The sequence below is a fragment of the Lynx canadensis genome, chromosome E2 (genome assembly GCF_007474595.2).
Source record: "Lynx canadensis isolate LIC74 chromosome E2, mLynCan4.pri.v2, whole genome shotgun sequence".
In the NCBI taxonomy this organism is placed as follows: Eukaryota; Metazoa; Chordata; class Mammalia; order Carnivora; family Felidae; genus Lynx; species Lynx canadensis.
Genome location: NC_044317.1, coordinates 3,423,370 through 3,445,443, shown reverse-complemented (window position 1 = coordinate 3,445,443; position 22,074 = coordinate 3,423,370). Strand labels below are relative to the sequence as shown.

The 22,074-nt window shown below is 57.7% G+C and overlaps 1 protein-coding gene across 4 annotated transcripts in view; it reads right to left on the bottom strand.

Annotated features, from left to right (window-relative positions):
• Nucleotides 1-21,863, bottom strand: part of CE2H16orf74 (chromosome E2 C16orf74 homolog) — a 47,620-nt gene extending 25,757 nt beyond the window's left edge. Inside the window, exons 1-3 of one of the 4 annotated variants that reach the window (XR_004342947.1) lie at nucleotides 20,903-21,863; nucleotides 20,034-20,179; nucleotides 16,650-19,207 (exon numbers count right to left, since the gene is read on the bottom strand). The gene's annotated coding sequence lies outside the window, so the exon portion shown is untranslated. Of the gene's footprint in view, nucleotides 1-7,521; nucleotides 7,625-16,649; nucleotides 19,208-20,033 lie in introns of those variants that run through there. The other 3 variants (XR_004342946.1, XR_003965139.2, XR_003965136.2) reach the window with 3 other exon arrangements.
• Between the last annotated feature and the right edge of the window lie 211 nt (nucleotides 21,864-22,074).

Here is a 22,074-nt window from a genome sequence, read left to right as displayed (position 1 = left end):
TGAGCTGAAATCAAGAGCCAGTGCTCAACAGGCTGACCCCCCAGACGCCCCCCCCCCCCCAATCCCAGGGTTTAGACAATGGTTTATGAGGAGGTCTTCCTGGAGGAAGCGATGCTAGGATTGCTGTAAAATGCCCCAGAAAAACCACCACCATGCTGTGGGTGCAGGGGGAGGACACAACCGGGGCAGGGGCGCCGACACTGAAAGGTGAGAATATTCGTTATGTATCTTTGTGTTTGTTTGAAAAGCACTACAAGAGTAAAAAAAAAAAAATTATCTGTAGGCGACAGTATGGGGTCAACGCTCAGTTCTCTGATTTTTATCACCGGACCGAGTCTGTCAGAGACGGTTCCTGCCCCTAGGACACACACGCCCAAGGGTCCAGGGCCATCACGCCTGCAACTGAACTCTCAGCTTGCACAGCTGGAAAGTCAAAACACGCATGTGTACGTGCAGAGGCAGAATGTGGCCAAACGTTCATCTCTGGGGAAGGGCACGAGGGGCACCTGGTGTTCCTGCAACTTTTCTGGAAGCTTGAAACTATTTCCAGGAGTCAACCAGGGAAAAAAACGGCAGAGACAACAGGGGTCCCGCAGCCCCTGTGCCCAACACCGCTGCCTCCCAGCGGTGGCACGGGAAGTTTTGTGCATCGGACCCCGTTTTCCTAGAAACTTCTCTGATGCAGTGGGAGGTGTGCTCTATGCTGTGCCGGGAGCACCACCTCCCTAAGAGTTGCCTCGAATTGACAGGTGTCGTCCCAGAGCTGCCTTGTAGCCTAAAAAATACCCGTCTTGGGACGCCAGGGGGGCTCAGTCGGCTCAGCGTCTGACTCTTGATTTCAGCTCAGGTCATGATACCATGGTTCATGAGATAGAGCCCCACGCTGGGCTCCCCACTGACAGCACAGAGCCTGCTTTGGATTTTCTCTCCCCATCTCTCTCGGCCCCTCCCCTGCTCCTTCTCTCTCCCTCTCTCTCTTTCTTAAAATAAATAAGTTTAAAAATAACCACCTCAAAACACCCAGCAGGGAAGGAGGGAAGGAAGTGGGGAAGGGAGAGGGAGGGAAGGATGGAGGAAAGGGGGAAGAAAGGAAGAAGGGAGGGAGGGAGGAAAGGAAGGGTGAGGGGGAGGAGAGGAAGAGGAGTGGGATGGAGGGAGGGGATAAGGGGGGGACAGAGGGGAAGGGGGAGGGGGAGGGGAAAGGGGCGGTGGGGGGAAGAGGAGGGGAGGGAGGGGGAAAGGGGAGGGAAGTGGGGAGGGGGGAGGGACGGAGGTTGATGAAAGATCAAGCAGGCAAGAGGCAGAGGAAGCAGGCGTGGCCCCAGCTGGTGCAGGGACACAGGACAAGAAGCTGCACCAGGGTCAGGCAGAGGTGGCACCTAGGGGTCGCGTCACCGTGCAGCGATTCTGTTTCAGCTTTCTAGAATTCCCAGGTGCAGAATGTTCACAAAGCGCCGTTCCTCATCCCAGCGCCCCGCCATGCCTCTCCTCCTCCAGCTCCTCCCTCCCCACGGGACAGAAGGTGGGCGGCAGGTGGGGAGTGGCCCTGGGGATCGAGGAAGAGCTGGGGTCCAAGAGCTGTGTGACCTCAGCCAAGGCACTTCCCTCTCTGAGCCTGAGGTTCTGAAGTTCGGCCCCCCCAGGCTCTGTGTCCTGGTCTGTGAAACAGGCATCCTGCCACCAGCCTCAGGGACGGTGGCCACCATCACTGTCAGTCACTGTCACGGAGCAGTCCCGGGAGGGCACTGCATCAGAAGACTGCCCGGGGCATCCCGAGTTGGGTCCAGAGGAGGAGGTGCCCCCCGGGGTGACCCACTCCCTCTGGGGTGGGGGGTGGGGGCGGAGGACCAGCCCGGAAGAGGCCACGGATGTTGCGTGGGAGAGGCCCCGCGTGGGACGGGCTGAAGCTTGATTCTACACCTGTGTGAGTGGAGGCCTTCCTTCACGGTCATTCTCACGGCAATGACAGCTGACTGATATCAAGCGAACGCTTTTAAAAAGCCAAGTCTTGGGGCGCCTGGGTGGCTCAGTCGGTTGAGCGTCCAACTTCGGCTCAGGTCATGATCTCACGGTTCGTGAGTTCGAGCCCCGCATCGGGCTCTGGGCTGACAGCTCGGGGCCTGGAGCCTGTTTCAGATTCTGTGTCTCCCTCTCTCGCTGACCTTCCCCCGTTCATGCTCTGTCTCTCTCTGTCTCAAAAGTAAATAAACGTTAATAAATAAATAAATAAATAAATAAATAAATAAATAAATAAAAAGCCAATTCGTGAGCCGAGATGATTATAAAAATTACTCCGCTTAGGGGCGCCCGGGTGGCTCAGTCGGTTGAGCGTCTGACTTTGGCTCAGGTCATGATCTCACAGCTGGTGAGTTCGAGCCCAGCGTCATCGGGCTCTGTGCTGACAGCTCGGGGTCTGCTTCGGATTCTGTGTCTCCTTCTCTCTCTGCCCCTCCCCTGTTTACACTCTGTCTCTCTCTCAAAAATAAGTAAAACCCCTACAATTTTTTAGAAAGTAACGATTTAATGGGAGAAAGGAGATCTAGCGGGAGGGGTCCCCCCCTGGGCTCCAAGTGCAGTCAGGCTAGTTTAGGTATAAATGTTCTCTCTTTCACACTTTTGCAGGAGTGTGAAAAACCTCCCTTTCATATTGAATCGGGTTGTTTATGTTCCCTTGGAAATATCAGATTGTTAATTATTTGCACAACAGCTTGAAGTAGAACAGGTTCTTTCTTGCACCCAGGCATAAAAATCCCCCTACGCCAAACGGCCACGACAGGGACAGGCAATGATACAAACTTCCTTCCTCCCGCGGTGGGGGGGGGGGGCCCTGTCCCTCCTCTGCGCCATCAAGATAGATGGGGATCAGCTCTTTGCACACCACACGGCGTTCTCTGAAACCATGAGCATCTCCAGGGCAAGGACACGCTTGGCCAAGTTGTCTGTGCCTGTTTTCACAGCAGCCTTCAAGACACTACCACCGGCCCACAGCAGTGAGTGCCTGCCGGCTCACCTACGGGTTCGCAGTGCAAAGGGAAAAGTCAACCGGTTTGTTCTCTGCACAGAGCAGAAAGATTAGGGCGACGCGCCGGCTGGCTGGGGGGGGGCCGGAGCGGGCGGGGAGGTGCCTACTTCTAGAAGGCTGGCCCCTGGGGGTCTGTCTGCTGATTCCCTTCAGTTCCTACTTTTGCAGCTCAGAAGCTGGGCTCTAGAGGGGGAGATAAAATCTTTCTGGAGTGAATCATACAGGTCTAGGGTTGGAAGTGGCCGTAGATAAACGGTTCCTGATAAAATATAGAGTGTCCAATTACGGCATGGGACATACTCATATTAAAAATCCTTCATCATTTATCTGCAATTGAAAACTGGGCATCCTGTTTTTTTTTTTTTTTTAAAGATTGTCTTTTCTTTTTTTAAAGTGCTTATTTTTGAGAGAGAGACAGAGCGTGAGTGGGGGAGAGGCCAAGAGACACAGAATCCAAAGCAGGCTCCAGGCTCTGAGCTGTCAGCACAGAGCCCGACGCGGGGCTTGAACCCACAAAACTGTGAGATCATGACCTGAGCCGAAGTCAGATGCTTAACCGACTGAGCCACCCAGGCCCCGCTTCTTTTCTTTTCTTTTTATTTTTTCTTTTTCTTTTTCTTTTTTTTTTTCTTTTCTTTTTTTAAAGTAGGCTCCACACCCAATGTGGGACTTGAACTCACAAGGCTGGGATTAAGAGTCCCATGCTCTACCAACTAAGCCAGCCAGGTGCCCCTTAAAAATTTTATTTTGGGGGCACCTGGGTGACTCAGTCAATTGAGCATCTGACTGTTATTTCGGCTCGGGTCACTATCCCAGGGCAGTGGGATTGAGCCCCATGTTGGGCTCTGTGCTGAGCATGGAACCTGCTTAAAATTCTCTCTCTCTCTCTCTCTCTCTCTCTCTCTCTCTCCCCCTCTCCCCTGCTCGCAATTCTGTCTCTCTCTAAAATTAAAAAAAAAAAAAAAAATAGGGGTGCCTGGGTGGCTCATTCAGTTAAGTTCAACTTCGGCTCAGGCCACGATCTCGCGGCTCCTGGGTTCGAGCCCCGCGTCGGGCTCTGTGCTGACGGCTCAGAGCCTGGAGCCTGCTTCAGATTCTGTGTCTCCCTCTCTTTGCCCGTCCCCTCCCCATGCTCTCTCTCTCAAAGGTGAATAAGCATTAAAACACTTTTTTAATTAAAAAAATAAAATTCAAACAGTAACAGTAAAAAAGATTTTAAGTAATCTCTACCCCCAATGTGGGGCTCGAACTCGTGACCCCAAGATCAGGAGGCGTACGCTCCACCGACAGAGCCAGCCACGGGCATCCCGGATTCTTATTTGCTAGAGCCGGCAGCTCTACACAGAGGCGGCCGTCGTTCTAACGTGGGTCTCCCAGATGAGGACACGGAGACCCAGAGAGGGAAAGTGAGTGAAAGGCAGAGTCCAGCTGGAAGTCTGACCCTGGTCTCTGCAGAGCCACCTCCCAGAAGAGATCAGAATAACCCTCTCGAGGTGGTGCCTCCTGAACAAAGACCTCACCTGAAGCCCAGGGAGAGGGCAAGGGGGAAGCATCATCGCTGAGGAATGCGACACTCTGCCTAAGTGGGTGGGCCTACGGCAGGAGGGAACCAGGTGCCGCTCCCAGCCAGTGGGGGTGGGGAGGAGGGGGGACCTGGGCAAGCTGTCCACACCTGGGTCCGAGTTGCAAACACAGGGGAGCAGATACTAACAGGCTGGGCACGCTGGGCTCCCCGTAGGCACAGGGAACATCTTGGTTTTCTTCCTTCTTTAGAAAAGGCACTTTCTTTTTGTCACAGGCTTAGAATTCCTGCAATTCCAGCCAGAGGGTCTGTGCCGGGAACAGATGCTACGAGCGTTAACACGCCTCCCATCCTGGTACACAGAGTGCAAAACATGAACATCTCCTGGCCTTTGCCCGCGGGCCCGCAGGAGGCTGTGAGCTCCTCTCCGAGAGACAGCGCGGGGACAGAGAGCCCGGGGACAGCTGCCAGGGGCCAGCAGCAAGTGAGAGAGGATGGGGGGCAGGGCACACACTGACCTTGCCAGCTACTATTCTGTCACGGCACAGGGTGCTTCCCTGGGATTGACCGTGTAACTTTGAGCAAAATACTTGCCCACTGCCTGCTTGGGCCTCTGTGTGGTCAAGTTCAATGCTTGAAAAGGTTTGTGTACCTTTTCAAATGTCATATGCCAATAAAAGTGTTTATTTCAAAATAAGAAGTATGCTGTTAGAAGTCAAGATAATGGTTAATGAACCACGGGTTAATTTTAAAACATGTGATTAAAAGGGCGCCTGGGTGGCTTAGTCAGCTGAGCATCTGATTCTTGATTTCGACCCAGGCAGGTCATGATCTCACAGTTCGTGGGTTTGAGCCCCACGTCAGGCTCTGCCCTGACAGTGCAGAGCCTGCTTGGGATTCTCTCTCTCCCTTTCTCTCTCAAAATAAATAATCATTAAAATAAAAAACATGCAATTAAAAAAAATTTTTTTAAGTAAGCTCCACACCCATGGTGGGGCTCGAACTCACAACCTTGAGATCAAGAATCATTTGCTCTTCTGACTGAGCCGGCCAGGTGCCCCCCAAAACACGCAATTGTTTGTTTAAAAAAAATTTTTTTTTTATGTTTATTTTTGAGAGAGAGAGACACACACAGAATCCGAAGCAAGCTCCAGGCTCTGAGCTGTCAGCACAGAGCCCGAGGTGGAGTTCGAACCCACAGGTTGTGAGATCATGACCTGAGCCGAAGTCAGACGCTCAACCGACTGAGCCACCCAGGCGCCCCATGCAATTGTTTTTTTCCAGCAGCCTTGACGACAGGAGCCACAAACTACCAGCCCACAGCAGTGAGTACCTGCCAGCTCACCTCCTCAAGGTTTTCAGTGTAAAGAGAAAAGTAAACGATGCGCACTGCCTGTGGGGGACAAGGAACCAGCACTGGCTCCCAGGGAAGACTGTGGCTGGGGGTGGGGGGGGGGGCGGTGTGCAGGAGGAGATTCCTGGGGGAGTTCTACTTCTGGATGTGGGTGCACGCTTTTGATGTGCACATATTACCACGTGTATATTGTACCGTGATAATATTTTAACGGGTGCTGGGGGGGTTTGCACTTGGTGGTCCCAGAGGCCTGGCCTTGCCTCTTTCCCGCCCCATGACCTTCACAAGCCTCTGTGTCCGCATCTGTAAAATGGGGATAACACCAGTATCCGGTCAGAGGATGAAAAGGAACAACACAGGTGATGGGACCAGCTCCCACCACGGGGTGTGGTACGGCGGGGCTCGCTCCGTGTTCAATAGCACTGCTCTCTTTCCATGCCAGCTGAGGGCAAGTTCCAGGCTCAAGTCCTCAGAGGGGACCTAAACTGCGGCTCAGCGCCCACTGAGTTGCACCCCACCAGCAAGGGCTTCCAGGGAGAGGAGATTAGGTGGTGAAGCTTTCAGCCTCCTTGGGGCTTGCAGAGGGATTAAGTCTTTCCATAAATACACTGCTTCCCTCCCTCCCTCCCACCCTTCCATCCATCCGGAGGAACCGGTACCCAGGGTGGGGACGAAGAACCCAAGGTGGGTGTGGCCCGGACAAGGTAAGTGGGAGGGCTGGTGCAGGGATCCTTGGGGGCTGGGCAGGAAACACCAGGGCCTGCCGGTCCAGCCGCGCCTCTCTGAGCCTCACCTTCCTCATCTGTAAAGTGGGGTGTTCGTCCCACAAAGGCTGCACGATCTCAGAAGTGCCTTCACCCCGCTGCCTTCCATCTCCCCTCTGGCTGCTCAGCCGGCACAGGCTGACCCTGCTGTGGGTTCCACCCAGGCCCCGGAGCCCGGCGCCTCGGGACAGTCCGACCGCCCTTGACCCCGCCCCCCACGCGGCCGAGCGAGCGGAGCTGCGGGTCTCCCTTAATGAGAGCCTCCCCGGGTTCCGCTGAGCTCTGCCTGCCCGGAGAAGGCGCGCGTGCGTTCACCCTGGTCGCCCTTTGCGGTTGCAAACTTGCTTTGATGCCCTGGGAGCCGAGGGGGCCCCTAAGTGAGGCGGCTCATAAATAATATAGTTTGAAATACTCGATCGAGGGGAAATGGTTCCTCTCGAGGCCTCCTGCCCCCACCCCCGGCTGGGCTCCTTTCCAGCTCTGAGGAATGGCGGTCTGGCCCATTCCCGAGGAACTCGTGACAGCGCGGGGTGTCGGCTGGAGAGTGGGGGGCCAGAGGCGGCCACGCGCGGACACACCCCCCACCCGCCCCGTGTAAGTTGCAACACGGCCAGAGGGGCCCAACTCTGCCCCAGCCCGCGTCTCCGCAGGAAAGTCTGCGAGAAGTTAGGGGGACGTCCGGGCCCGCGAGGGTTCCCCGCCCCCCTCCCCCCACCGCCCCTGGGGACCCTCTGGCCTCCCCGGGCGCGCCCTTCCCGCCGCGGGAGCCGGCGGGGCGTGGACGCCGCTCGGGGGACTGCGGCTCTCGGGGACCGCGGCGTCCACTGGAAGGGGTGGGCGGGCAGCGCGGGGCACTCACCGCTTCCTGGGGGGCTCACTGCGGAGCCGCGCCCGGGGCGCACGGGGCCCACCCGGGCGCTGGTGGCGGCGGCGGCCGGGCTCCGGGGGCCGCGGCGACGAGCCTGCAAGAGAGAGCAGCGGGGGTCATGGCCCGGGCCGGGTAGCGCACTGGGGTCCCCGCTCCGCCCCGGCCGGCGCTCCTGGCCGCCGCCGCCGCCGCGAGCACGCCTCCCGTCCCCCCTCCCCTCCCCGGCCCCTCGGGGCGGTGCCGCCCGCAGCCCCGCCCCGCCCGCGGGCGCCGGATCGCACGGCCCGGGCGCGGGGGCGGAGCAGGCCCGCCCGCCGCCTCCCGCCGACCGTGCCAGGGGCGCGCCCGGCGCCCGCGCCTCCGGCCTCCCGCCTCAGTTTCCTCTCGCCCTGCCCGGAGGAGGAGGAGGAGGAGGGTGGGGCCCAAGGAAAGTGTGGGCCACTCCCCGGGGCTGGGTGCCAAGCTCCCTGAAGCCGTGCACCCCTGCCCGGGGGTGGGGGCGGCGGTGCGTGGAGGGGGCTCCGGGGTCACCCCCTACCGTGTGGTCATACTTGAGTCGGCCCCGTCGCCCGGCTGCAGGGAGGGGAGGCTCCAACATCCCGCCATCCCCAGTCCCCTACCCCTGCGCGGGGCCCTGGGGACAAGTAAGCAACATGCCCCCACGTCTTAGGGGAGCTATGGGGCCTCGGATGGCCCTCGTGATCAAAAGGCAGCCTCCCTGGTGTCGGGGTCTGGCCCCTCTGCTCTCTGCCCGCGCTATCACTCTTCACCTCTGGAGGTGACAGCTTCAGATATTTGCTGATATCCAGCTGGGAGTAACTCCCCAGTTCCCCTCCCGGTGGGTACAGAGATCTTTTATCCAAATGGGTTTCTTAGGAGGCTCCCTGGTGTGGAGGTCTCGGCTGGCACCCACCCAGCTAGCCAGGAGGAACAAAAGCGTCCCCTCCCATGGGTTCTTTCTGCCCTGTAGAAGTCCCTCATGCCAGCTCCATCTAACACGCCCAAGGTCTCCACACCCTGTGCTGTGTGTACTTCTGGAGGCTTGGAAGGGGAAACTGAGTCACAGAGCAGGACAGTGACACTCCCTTGGCGAAAGCAGGAAAGAATTGAGTTGCAGGAAATAGAGTCAGCATCCTAGCTGTGTTCGCCCTTTGAGTCATTCCTAAAAATGCTGCAATCTTTCTGTATCAAAGTCAGGAGTGACAGGTAGAAATGTATCCTGTTCCCCTCCCAAAAGGACAGAAGGGGGCAGGGTTAGGGACAGGATGCTCCTTCCATGGGTCCCCACTGGGAGGGAAGGTGGGCTGCCCAGGGTCTTGCGTCCTGGCTGTGAGCTGTGGGGCAGGGCTGCTCGGAATTGTCTCCTTCAATGGTGGCAACACAGGTGTGGGGGAGGCCCTGGGGACGGTGGGCACAGCCACCAGGGCCTTGTTCCTGCCAGGTGGAGACCAGCGAGGCCTTTCCAGCAGGCAGAGAAGTCCTCGGCCCGCTGAACGGATGCTTGTTGTGAGATCAGCATTTCCGGGCCTCGGTTTCCACGAGGGACAAATGGGGATCTATTCGTGTCTACAAAACCTTTTGGAGCACTTACTCTGCGCCAGGCACCGGGGAACCCCAGTGTGTAGGATCACTGTCAGTGAAGGCGTCACCTATGCACGAAACCCCCACATCATCACCTGCTCAGAACGGGCCCTGCGAGGGGGAGACCCTGATGCTCTCTCCATTTCCCCAGGGGGCTGCGGCACAGGCCAGCTAGTGGGCCCAGGGAGAGACTTTGTCCCCATTCAGGGCGGGAGGTTGGGGGTTGCTACCGAGAGGTGGCCAGGAGGATACGTTTTGTCAACAGCAAGGGTGGAGATGAGGAATGCAAACAATCCAGGTTAACTTGCTCCTCCCCCGCCCGGCTCCCCCTCCCTCCCCCTCCGTCCCCCGGGGAACAGGAGGGGTTGTGCTTCAGTGTGTCAGAACTGCTCAGGGTCTGCACTTGACATTGACATCCTTCCGGGGCTGGGTCATTCTCTGTCATGGGGGCCCGTCCTGGGCACTGCAGGATACTGAACGGCATCCCTGGCCTTCACCCCCTGGATGCCACTAGCATCACCTCCCCCTTTGCAACTTGTGACAGCTACACACCTGTCCACTGGGGGGCACAGTCACCTGCTCATCCCCTGAGTGGATTCCAGCGGTTCCGGGGGGGCGGGGCGGGGGGGGGGGGGAGGTGAACAAGCAGATAAATGAAAATGCATAAAGCAAACGCCCAGGCCCAGGCTCACCCCAGGGATCCCGGCCTAATTGGTCCAGGCAGAGCCCAGGTAAGGGTGTTTTCTAAAAACTCCCAGGTGACACACGCGTCGGCTGCTCCCACGGAGAACCTCGAGTCTAACGTCAGAGCCCACTTGGCAGACCGGGGACTTAGGGACACATCAATCAAGTGCCGTGTGTGACACGGGTACAGATCCTGATATGCACAGACCTGCTATGGAAAGGTATTTGTGAGGTAACAGTGGAAAAAGGAACAGAGTCTGGGTATTAGATAATATTAAGAAATTATGAATTTGAGAAACAGCTGGACGTGGGGGAAGGGAAGGAAAACTACGATAAAAACGGAGAAGGCAAATTATAAGAGACTCGTAAATACAGAGAACAAACTGAGGGTTGACAAGGGAGGGGGGTGGGGGATGGGCACTGAGGAGGCCACTTGTTGGGAGGAGCTCTGGGTGTTGTAGGTAAGAGATGAGTCCCTGGATTCTACTCCTGAAGCCAAGACTACACTGTACGTTAACGAACTTGAATTTAAACTAAAAAAAAGGAATTATTACTAATTTTAATAGATACGGCAGTGGTATCATTGTGCTTTTAAAAGCTCCTGTTAGCGATGCGTATGGAAGTGTATTTATGGGTCAATTTGGTATGAGGAGCAGTTTGTTTTAAAAGTGTCCAGGAAAATAAAAAGGTGGAGGAGAGGGGCGCCTGGGGGGCTCAGTCGGTTGAGCGGCCGACTTCGGCTCAGGTCACGATCTCGCGGTCCGTGAGTTCAAGCCCCGCGTCGGGCTCCGTGCTGACAGCTCGGAGCCTGGAGCCTGTTTCGGATTCTGTGTCTCCCTCTCTCTGACCCTCCCCCGTTCATGTTCTGTCTCTCTCTGTCTCAAAAATAAATAAACGTTAAAAAAAATTAAAAAAAAAAAGGTGGAGGAGAGAGACAAAGCAAATGACGGGAAATGTGGATAGTTGTCGAAGTTACGTGGATGTTCATCAGGCTGTTCTCGCCACTTCAGTGTGTGTTTGCCACTTTCCAAAGAGAAGCACCTGACGGGCTTAGTCGGTGGAGCTTATGATTCTTGATCTCGGGGTCGTGAGCTAGAGCTCCACATTGGGTGTAGAAATCACTTAAATACATCTTTAAGAAAAGAGAAAAGAAAATTTCCAAAAATAAAAAGATTTTGGTTTAAAAGAAAAAAAGAGAGGGGCGCCTGGGTGGCGCAGTCGGTTAAGCGTCCGACTTCAGCCAGGTCACGATCTCGCGGTCCGTGAGTTCGAGCCCCGTGTCAGGCTCTGGGCTGATGGCTCGGAGCCTGGAGCCTGTTTCCGATTCTGTGTCTCCCTCTCTCTCTGCCCCTCCCCTGTTCATGCTCTGTCTCTCTCTGTCCCAAAAATAAATAAAAAAACGTTGAAAAAAAATTAAAAGAAAAAAAGAGAGAGAAAGAGAGAGGGCCGATGTGGGCACTGTTCTCCTGGCAGCCGGGTGAGGTACCCACCCCCTAGGGCTTGGGCTTGGTGTGGAGGTGGCGTGGGTTCTGGGAGCGGAGGCTCACCTTGCACCCCCACCTGGAAGCAGCCGTTACTGAAGAGAGGAGTGGGCAGCCTTGAATCTGCAGGCGGGGGGCCCCACACCAGGCCTGTGACCAGAATCACCTGGAGCTTTGGGAAAAGGCAGGTGCTGCAGGCCAGGGGAGGCTTCCTTAGGTGTGGGCCCGGCCGGCCCCTGACACCTGTTCCCGAAGCCCTTCCTTTTCAGCCCCAAACCCCTTGGTCTGCAGAGGAAGCAGGCCGGTGGGAGCAATTCCTCCCGGCCCGGCCCCTCCCCTGGGGATGAGCCCAGCAACAGCTTCCTGTGTGGGATTCAGCAAGAGTCCCCAGCCCTGACAGGGTGCCTGCATGTGCCAGAGGTTCTGGGCTCTAGCGGGAGAACAAGAGCCCCGTGGACATTAGGGGCTGCGCACTGAGAAGGAAACTAAAATGGTAGGAGGCTGTGAAGGGTGGTGGCAGGGAGCTAACACTTTGCAGAAGGTGGCCTTTCGGGAAGCCTCTGGAGGGCATCAGGAGGAAACGCTAGCTTCGGGGATTCTGGCTTCAGGGCAGGTCCCAAGAAGGGCAGAAAAGGGAGCACAGTCATAGGACAACTTCCTCCCCCTGAAACGTCTCCTCCCCCACTGCCCTAGCCCCGCCGGCCCCTCCTGACTTCCAGAGCTCTGAGCAAGGGTCCCTTTGCTGGTGTGGAACCGCAGCCTGTCGTGGGTTCACCGGCCATGTCGCTGAAGGTCTGTCTGTCACTAGCAGGTAAGCCCCCAGGAGGCAGGGACCAGGCCTGCTTTGCTGACGGTCACATGGTTGGCAGAGTGCAGGCACTCCACGCTTCAGGGAGAATGGGGTGTGAATGAGTGGACGAAGAATTACAAGTCCTCAGAAGGGTTCTGGGGGACTAGGGGACCAGACGCGTCCCAAATGCTAGGGGCCATTCCCAAAGGGAGCCATCTGCCAAAGTGCCAACCAGCGCAGTTGGCTGGGGGAGCTATAGGGGAGAGCCCCTCTCCGAGGGTGCTGTGCCCAGATACAGGGAGGAGCTGGTCCTGTCTCTGTGACCTGGTCACTTGGAGCCCTTCTCAGTTGTCACAGAGGGGCTGCATGGAGGAGGGTGACAGTCCCCATCTGGGCTGCATCAGGAGATGGGGCCAGAGGCCACGGAGAGGAGGGGAGGTGTGGTTGTTCCGGACACTTTCTGGGCCTAGACGGACATCAGGCAGGCCCGAGTCTCAGCGGGGACCAAGGGTGGGCTGCGATCTGGGACGATCACAGGACAGCCTGTGATATGGCACAGGGTCGGGGTGGGGGGGCGGTGGTCCTGCAGTCTGGCCTCCTAGCAGACCCCACATGGGTCTGAGAAGCTTGGGTCTTCCTGGTCACTGTGATGCAACCACCCTGTACCCTGGGAGCACCACCGAGTCACGGGTGGCTTGGAGGGATCTGGGTCATCTGACAATGGCAAGTCCCCATCAGGTGACAGCAGCCCCAGCCTGTGCCCAAGAACCACCTGGCCGAGCCCACGCATCCCACAGAACTGGGAGGAAATAGAACACAGTCGTTGTTTCAAGCCACTTAGTTTTGGGACATTTGTTACACGGCAACAGATTGCTGAGACAAGCTTCTACGAAGTGCCAAGCATAGATGTGATCTGAGTTAATGCTTTGTTTAAGCTTGGCCTTAGTTTGTTGCAGTTAGATTTATGAATTATTCCACATGTCCAAAAAAGCACAGAGCATGAGAAAAATGTACACCTACAACTTGCTATATTTGCCTGGGTTTCTGTTGTTGCTGTGACAGATACTCGAAGCTCTGTGTGTCCCCCTCCCCAATCTCATCCCCTTCCCTGCCTGTCCTCCTGGCTGTGAGGCTGACCGTCCTGCTGTGCCCTGCTGGATACCTGTGCACTCACAGACGGTCTGCAGTTGTCTGGGTTTGCCTCTGGAGGCGCCTTGCCAGGCGGCGGGCCTTGACATCCCATTTTACAGATGCGGAAATGGGGCTCGGAGAGGTGGACCGAGGATGCCGGGCTGGAGAGGGGCAGGGCTGGCCTCTCTCGCCAGGACCCTCCAGTACGGGGTGAGCGGCAGCTGGCTCTTTCTTTCCGAGGGAGCTTTTGTGTGCGTGCATGTGCTCGCACCGTGCTGCGGGACGTTGGGAACGTGGGCCATGGGACTGGGGATTGGGGATTGGGGATGGGGCGCCTGGAGTTTATTCCGCGGATGGGAGGGTGGACGGGAGCGGCCCTGGCGAGGCCACGGCCGGGGGCCGGGGGCCGGGTACACGGGACTGGTTGTGCCACCCTCTCCCTTTTTAAATCACAATTTTTCCTTTGTATTCATTTCATATATTAAGCGAAATGCAGATAAATGCGTTCTCCTTCACACAGGACACAGTAAGTGTTCTAGATATAAATAAACACTGGCTGGAAACACTCTTGCCAATGTGAGTCTTACAATGATAATTCAGTTTTCTTCAAATGTCTCCACATATATGTTTGAAAATTCCCTAAGTAAAAGTTACAAAAGAAACACAGGCCCTGGGGAGACAGGCCCCAGGAGACGGGGACTAACTAGGTGGCTGCACGGGGGGACGGTCTGTGCTGGGCTGTCTGCCCCACAGGGTCCCTCCCCGAGAGCCCTTGCTGCTCTGAGGTCGTCAGCAGGGCCACAGGGGCTCAACCCCACCCTGGGGGAGGCTGAGACGCCCCCTCTTCACGCCCCAGGCTGGGTCTGCCTCCCTCCTCAACGCTCCTCAAATGCCCAGGGCCCTCCAACCTCCATGACCACGCTGTCCCAGCAGTTTTGTGCCCCTGGGGGATGGTGTGAGGGCTTGGCTGGGGGCCGGCAGCAGTGAACGAGTCTCATCCCTGCGTCCTGGTCGGCACGCGAACCTGGGGAGTCGGGAAAGAGCCTCACTTTGCCTTCAGGGAGCAGCCGTAACTTTGGGAGAACCAGACAGATCGGAGCTCACGCCCGTGTTGAGCTGGCCTGGGTGCCGGGCCCCACGTTAAGTTGCGTGGCCTTCCGAGGCAGACGCCTTGTACAGAGGGAGGGCTGAGGCCGGTAGCGGTGCCTCACTTGCCCCAGGGCTTGGGCTGGAGGTGGCAGGGCCTGGGTTTCTACCCGGCAGTCAGGCGTCCCTCACCGCCCTCCATGCGCGCTGCGGCCGGAAGTCGGCGTGTGAGCGCAACTGTCCCTGCCCGGGGACCATCGGGGCTGCCCGTCGGGGGAGAGGTCAGAAAGTGGCCACAGGCAAAGCAGCATCTGCCCACAGATGCAGAGTCACGAGATTCGACTTATATGTCACCAAAGTAAAAACCTTCAAGAGACACCATTACAGAAATGAATGGACAAGCCACAGACTAGAAGAACTCATTTGCGAATCATGTATCCGAGAAAGGACTGAATACAGAAAGAAGCCTTAAGACTCAATAATAAGGAGGCAAGTAACTCAATTAAAAACTTAAGTTTAAGGGGCGCCCGGGTGGCTCAGTTGGTTGAGCCTCTGACTCTTGATTTCAGCTCAGGTCATGATCCCAGGGTCGTGGGATCGAGCCCCGAATTGGGCTCTGCACTGAGCGTGGATCCTGTTTGGGATTCTCTCTCTCTCCTTCTCCCTCTCTCTCTCTCCCTCTGCCCCTCCCCTGCTCATGTTCTCTCTCTCTCTAAAAAAAAAAAAGAAAGACACTTAAATTTAAGTTACAAAATTACATTCAAAACAGATCTGAATAGGGGTGCCTGGGGGGCTCAGTCGGTTGAGCGTCCGACTTCAGCTCAGGTCACGATCTCGCGGTCCGTGAGTTCGAGCCCCGCGTCGGGCTCTGGGCTGACGGCTCGGAGCCTGGAGCCTGTTTCCGATTCTGTGTCTCCCTCTCTCTCTCTGCCCCTCCCCCGTTCATGCGCTGTCTCTCTCTGTCCCAAAAATAAATAAACCTTAAAAAAAAAATTAAAAAAAAAACAAAACAGATCTGAATAGACAGGGCACCAGAGATGCACGCGGAGGCAGGGAGCACGAGAGAAACAGAACGCTCAGGGACGTTAGTCGTTAGTCGTCAGGGAAATGCAAATGAATGCCACGGCGAGGTGCCACCTCACATGCATCAGGGTGGCCGTCAGAGTAATAAAGGGACCCTGTGGGGAGGCTCTGCCATCGCTGCTGGGAACGTAAACTGATGGGGCCACTCTGGAAAGCAGCTGAGAAGAGTCTTCAAAGGCTAAACATACCATGATTCCACCCGGGGGGGGGGGCGAGCGGGGGGGCGCAATGACATTCTGGGTCCTCACAAAGACTGGTGCACGCATGCTCACGGCGGCTGGATCCACAACCCACAGGTGGAAACAGCCCGGTGACCGTCCAGCAAGGGCATGCGGGGTGTTACTGAGCCGTGAGCTTGAGACCTGGAAACGCTCACTTCAGTCGGATTGAAAACTCGCGAGTGTTCGAGTACGCAAGACGGTGAGCGCTCAAAGCTGATGGTAACTTTGGGAAGTTACTTTTGGCCAAATATTTCAAAAGAAAAATTTTTTATTGTTGATTTTTGAGAGACAGAGAGAGACAGAGTGTGAGCAGGGGAGGGGCAGAGAGGGAGGGAGACACAGAATCCGAAGCAGGCTCCATGCTCCGAGCCGTCAGCCCAGAGCCCGACGCGGGGCTCGAACTCACGAACTGTGAGATCATGACCTGAGCCGAAGTCGGCTGCTCAACCGACTGAGCCCCCCAGGCGCTCCTAATAGCCAAATATTTCAAATGCAAAATCACAGAAATTATCTTTTAAAAAGCTCCAGAGCCAATGGTGTTTAATGGTAGGTGTGGGTGAGACTTTTCACCAGTGTCCAGGACTCTGGGGTGAGGCCTGGCAAGGCAGGAGATTTGGAAGCAGCAACCTGGGCTGGGGTTGGGGTCATGAGCGTGGAGAAACAGGGGGAGTCCCTGGCGGGGGCAGGGATGAGATTTGCGGGTGGGGGGACAGGAAGGGGCGTCCCTGAGGGGTCAAGGGCTGGATATATGGGCAGTGGATGGGGGACAGGAGGAATCAAGGACGGCTCCCCATCCTGTGTCTCCTTCAGCCCGTGGGTGAATTTGCTTTGTTGAATTCATTTCTATTTTGGCAAGTTCAAGCAAACAGCAGATCTTAGAACCATCTTGAAGACAAAAACATTGGTACTTGGTGATCTGTAGTGAGTTGGTTGCTTCTGATCGGCACTCTTGTTCATGTACTAGTATGTTCTAAAACGACAGCAGTGCCACTTATGTGAAGTCATGTCTGAGGACCTCACCTGTCCACACCCCGAAGCCCTGTGCCAAAGACCACCCAGCGGTCAGAGGTAAGACCCAATCCAAACCTTTTGCCTTTATTTTACATATTATTGAACAAGTCTGGTTTCTCCAGCTCAGCTTAGAGGGAGTCATTTCAGAGGGGGTCGGGATGGGCCAGGGGAAAGCGAGGGCAGGGAAGGACATGGACCGCAGATGCCCTAGGCAGCAGGGGCGGGTGAAGGTTCTGGACCAGAGAAGAACGAGGAACTAGGAAAGCAGACCCAAGGCCCAGAAAGTGTGGCCCCTGGGGACAGCGGAGACACAGTCTTCCATGCTCAACAGGGCCTCAGGGTGTCGCCATTCAACTGTCCAGCCTCGTACCTACCGGTCACCATTTGTCACGGAGAAAAGGATGAAGGTCATTGGCAAACATTTCCCACGTAAAACCATCAGACTACGTGTGAGCACCGTGTCTGACGGGTGATGTTCAGTTGCCTGAAGCCCTGAGTGACAGATTTCTTCCCAGAGTCCAGATGGGTGAGCTTTCTGCACATTTTGGAACGACAGGGGAGCCGCCGACACTTCAGACCGGGCTCCCCACTGCTCCGGGGTTACTCTGCAGGGCACCCCAAGCTGGAAGCCTTGGGGCTGTTTGTTCAAGCTCCGCCTGGCTTAGCCGCTCCACAGGCGGCTTCAAAGTTAACCTTTCTCAGGGCGTCACGGCGGCCCCGTGGAGTGCAGGGCCCGGGCACCTTGCCCAGGGGCCGAGCCAAGCTTTGGTGTCCTTCTTCCTCGAGGCCTTGGGCAGGCACAGCGGCTGACTCACCACCCTCCACAGTGTAGTCCTGGCCTCCCGTGGGCTTAGGGACAGCGCCCGCAGGGTAGGGCTGGGAGGGAAACGAGGGTGCTCGCCCAAGGGGGCCCGAGCCGTCCTGCAGGACATCGTTTCCGTGGTCGGCGTGGGGCTTTCCGGGAGGCCCTGCTGCGGGGAGGAGGGGGGGTGGCCGGGAGTCTGGCCCGGCAGAGCCCAGGCTTCTCTCCCAGGCAGCTGGTCTCCAGGGGCCCACCCCTCAGTCCCCGGAGGCAGGGGGCCAAGGGGCTCATAGCTCTCAGCCTTGGCACAGGCGCCAGGGGTGGGGCCGGGGGGCCCCAGCTATGCCAAGGATGTCTTCCTCTCAAGTGTCTGATTTCACTCACTCATTCATCAAACGCTCCCCGGGCGCCTGCCACCAGGCACCTGCCGGGCAGACTGTAGGGCTGCATCATCCCACAGAAATCTAACTCCCGCCCCCGGTGCCGCTTACAGATTTCCTAGCAGCCTTGTTAAAAGGAGTGAAAACAAGACAGGCAAAGTGCATTCTAGGGGTCTTTTTCGTTTAACCCAATGTCTCCAAAAACGATCGTTTCGACGTGTAATCGGCACGCGGCCTGGCGAGCTGCCAAGGCCGGCCCGCATTTGGCGACCGAGGAGACCCCAGCGCACACCCACCCGATGGACGCCAAGTGCCAGCTCTGGCCGCGGCGCCGAGAACTCTTCCCAGCTCGTGCGGTGGAAGGAAGCGGGCAGCATCTGGGCAACTCATCCCCCGCCGCCCAGCCACTCCACCGAGGGGTCTGTGTCCTGGGACACGCGCACGAGCAGGCAGGCGTGGGGCTGTTCGCCCAGCACCGTGGGTCAAACCGCCAACTAGGAACTGCCGTCCGTCAGAAGGATGAACGGACGCCCTGGGGCGTGGATAGGCGGTGACCTCATTTGGCGGTGACCTCATTTGGCGGAAGATCGCACGGCGGCCAAGGGGACGCGACCCAGACCTGGGGGTGTCCGCACGGGAAATACTCAAAGGCACAGCGAGTAGGGAAACACACGGACGGCGTGATGTCGATTGGAACACTTTGGAAAAAAGACCAAGTGGAAGTCGCACACCCCCGCAACGCGACCCGACTCGCGGGGAGCCTCCGGGGAGCGCTGGACTCCGGGAAGGGGGAGAAAGAGGCGGGAAGGGGGAGGAAGCCAGAGGCGGTCTCAGCTCAACATTTTAGCTCCGAGCAAAGTCAGCAACTGCGGCGAGGGGCTCCTGAGTGTCGTACAAGAGCGCACGTGAAGGTGTTCTCTGAACGAAAAAATAAAGAATGGCCTCGCGAAGGTCACCTGCCCACCCTGCCGTTCGGTGTCCCCCCCCCCCAAAGATGGGGTGAGGGTACCTACATCACCCAGCTGATGTGGAGCCAAAGCGTGGCCATTTTTTCACAACCAGCGTCTGGTAAGAATCGCAGCCGTGAATATTTGTGGAGTGCTTAGTGTGTGCCCGGCACTAACGAACCGACCCGATGGCGACGAGGACATTTTACAGATGAGGACACGGAGGGCGGAGAGGTTGCCCAGCGTTGCCGGGGTTTGAGCTCAGCCAGCCGGATTCAGAACTGGCCTTCTCACTCCCTTGCGCCTACTCGGTGCTGATTCGCTCTCCTTTCCCAGACGCGGAAACCACTTTTCGAGCCTGTGGGTGGCAAGTCGAGCCGGTGCTCGGTGCTCGGTGCTCGGGGCCCCGGCTAATCCCCGGAGAGGCAGGTGGGTCTTGCTCTGGCGACAGATGGCCCTCCCCTGCACGGACAAGCCCGCCTGGGGTCCAAAGAGCCACCTGCCGACTTGAGCCCCTGCCCCCGCCCCCCCACCCCCATGCGGCCAGCACACCGAGTTCAAAGGAGTGCACCAAGTTAAGACTGAGGCCATCAGCAGCCCCACCTTTGTCTCCAGCTATAAAAATATTCACCAGGATGGGGGTCTACACGGAAGGGGGTTCTGAGTCCTAGATCCACCTTCAAGGTTCCCACCCCCCCGCCCCGCCCCCGGGGCCTTGGAGAGCGGCTCACTTGGCTGGATGGCCTGGCTGCCTCATCTGGGGGGCAAAGGAAGTGCCTGCTCCCCGCAGCATAAAGACAAAACCCGAAGGCTTGGAGGGTCGCTGCTGGGCGGCCACACAACTGGGCAAACAGGTGAACGTCGTCTTCCTCCCGGGGCGCTGCTCGCCGACAGCGAGAAGAAAGTGAACTTTCTTTTCAACATTCCATTTAATTCCAGTATCTCATTTAAACTGGACCGAGTCCCACTGAAGTGTGGTTGCCACTTCTTTCTCTGGTACAACCGTCTATCATCTTTAGGTTAACCACCCCCCCCCCCCACACCAGGGTGTATCTGGCTTCTGATATAAGACAATAAAAACCCAGGTTTAAAAATTCACAAGCAGAGGTCCAGAAAAGTGTCTGGCATCCCGTGGGCACCCAGGAGGTGGTGTTATGTACCGAAAGAAGTTGCATGGTGAGGCAAGTAGAGAGGGCTCTTCCTAAAACTTAGAGAGGTCTGGAGATGGGGCAGGGGGACGGGGCCGCTCTTCCCTCCAAGCCCCTCGCAGACGCCCCCGCGAGGCTCCCAGTGGCAGCCCCCTTACCTCTAGGAGAAGAGATCAGCGGCCGTCTTGCGTCTCAGGCTGGGGACGGTAGCTTGTGTTTCTGGGATGGCCATCTGGGCTGTGGCTGCTGTCCCCTGCTGGCCTGGCCCTCGCCCGACTCTGCCCATTTGGACTAAATGCCTGGCCTTTGCAGAGAAGGGAAATTATCTCTAAGCTCAGGCCTTCCAATGGCCCCCGTGACTTTCGGAAGCTTACTCCGTGCGATTAATCCCTGGCTCATATCCCCAGTTCCCGGCCTTGAGGACAGAGGAATGGACAGACTGGAGATAGAATCCACGTGGCGAAGGGAGTCAAAACCACGACGGTGGGGGGGGGGGGGAGGTGGAGGAGGTCACTATTTCTGAAAAGCTCTCCTGGGAAGGAGGCCCTGGGGGCTGCCACCAGGGTCAAAAGGGGATTGCGGGACACAGCTTATTTGTAACAGAAGCGGAAATTTCTGGCAATCGGAACGGGGCGATGAATTGCCTCCAGACCCAGTGAGTCCCCAAGTCCGGGTGTGCCTGGCACTCTGTCACCACCCTGGGGCGGGTCTCCCCTCGTGAGGGAAAGCAGAAGAGGTGGGGTGCTCCAAGGACGCCCGCGTGAGGTGCTGACAGGCAGTGCCGGGGCGAGAGGGCAAGGCTGATCCTGACCTGGGGGCTTCGACCTGTCACAGGCCAGGGCAGAGAGCAGATGAGCACAAGGACACGCTGTGGGCGGAGCCACAGGACTTCACACGTGGCCAAGGGCTGTGTCTGGTAATAAGACAGGCCTGGCCGAGAGCAGGGATTTCCAGTAAGCTGGTAAGAAGCGAGTCAGCCGTGGCCAAGGACAAGCCAAGGACGCTTGCTCAGGCCTGCGAGGCCCACCTGCGTCCAGTCGCCATGCCACTTCTGGGAAGGCAGCAAGCAGATGGGCCTCTTTTCCCAGCAGGCTCCCTAGGCCACCACTGAGCTTCGGAGACTCCGGAGCAGGAATGAGGGCATCGCTACAAGGCTCTGAGCCTGCGGGAGTGAAGAGCGTTCCTGGAATGAAAGCCTCTGTGGACCCCAGGAGGCCGAGGCAGCGGAGAGGCCCGGGGGGGTACTGGCGTGCTGGGCCGTCCAGGGCCCAGACCCCACCGCCACGCCGACAAGCAGCTGGAACCAGAGGCAGATGGGGCTGGAGAGGGGCGGACGTGGGTCTCCTGCTCCCCGTGGGAAGCCTCGGTGTCTGAGGACCCGTGACTCGGGCCCTGAGGCTGTGCCCTGGTCACTGCTGTGGGACACCTTTGTGACTCTCCCTTCCTGGAGTTTCTTTAGGGGCCCCGCAATTTCAGTGCTTCAGCAAATGCTGTGCTGGGGTGTGCCAGTCCGCGGGTGTAGACGTTGCTGATGGCTGAGCTCGGCCTCTGCTCATCTCACCCGCCCCCCTCCCTTGGCCACTTCAGGCGGCATTCGTCATGACAGAACCGATCTAGGGGACAGGAGCTGAGGCACAGTTGAACCCAAGGTCCCCGGGGTAAGTGAGGGAGCCCCAAGGCACCTCTGAAGCAGGAGGGACACGGCCACGGGGCCATTTTCCAGGCCGGTCCAGCCTTCTGCAGTTCTGTTGACTCCACGAGTGTCAGCACCAGCCTGGCTCAGCCGCTCTCCCACCCCTGCTCCAGCAGACGGGACGCAGGTGAAGCGGCTGCCACACAGAGCAGGAAAGGCCTGGAGGACCGTCCTACCTGCCTTCAGTCCCCTCAGCCCTCGCATCCTCAGCTGGGATCTCAGTCCCTGTCCCAGGGCCCGGCCGGCAGCAGCAGCAGAGGCCTGGCCAACCCCGCCTCCATCGTACCTGGTGACCGTGTACTTCCTGCCACAGGCGCACCGCAGGAAGGAGGCCCTGCGTTTGGGGCTTTCGTATCCTGTATCCTGTCAGAGCCTGGGTGGCTGGGTGGCCAGGCCTGTCAAGGGCAGGGTGGGGCAGGTCCCCAGCAAAGGCCCTGTGGCCACGGACTGGGGAGGTTTTTGCCTGCCCTGGGGCTGGAAGTTCCTGCTTCAGGAAAGCTAAGTGT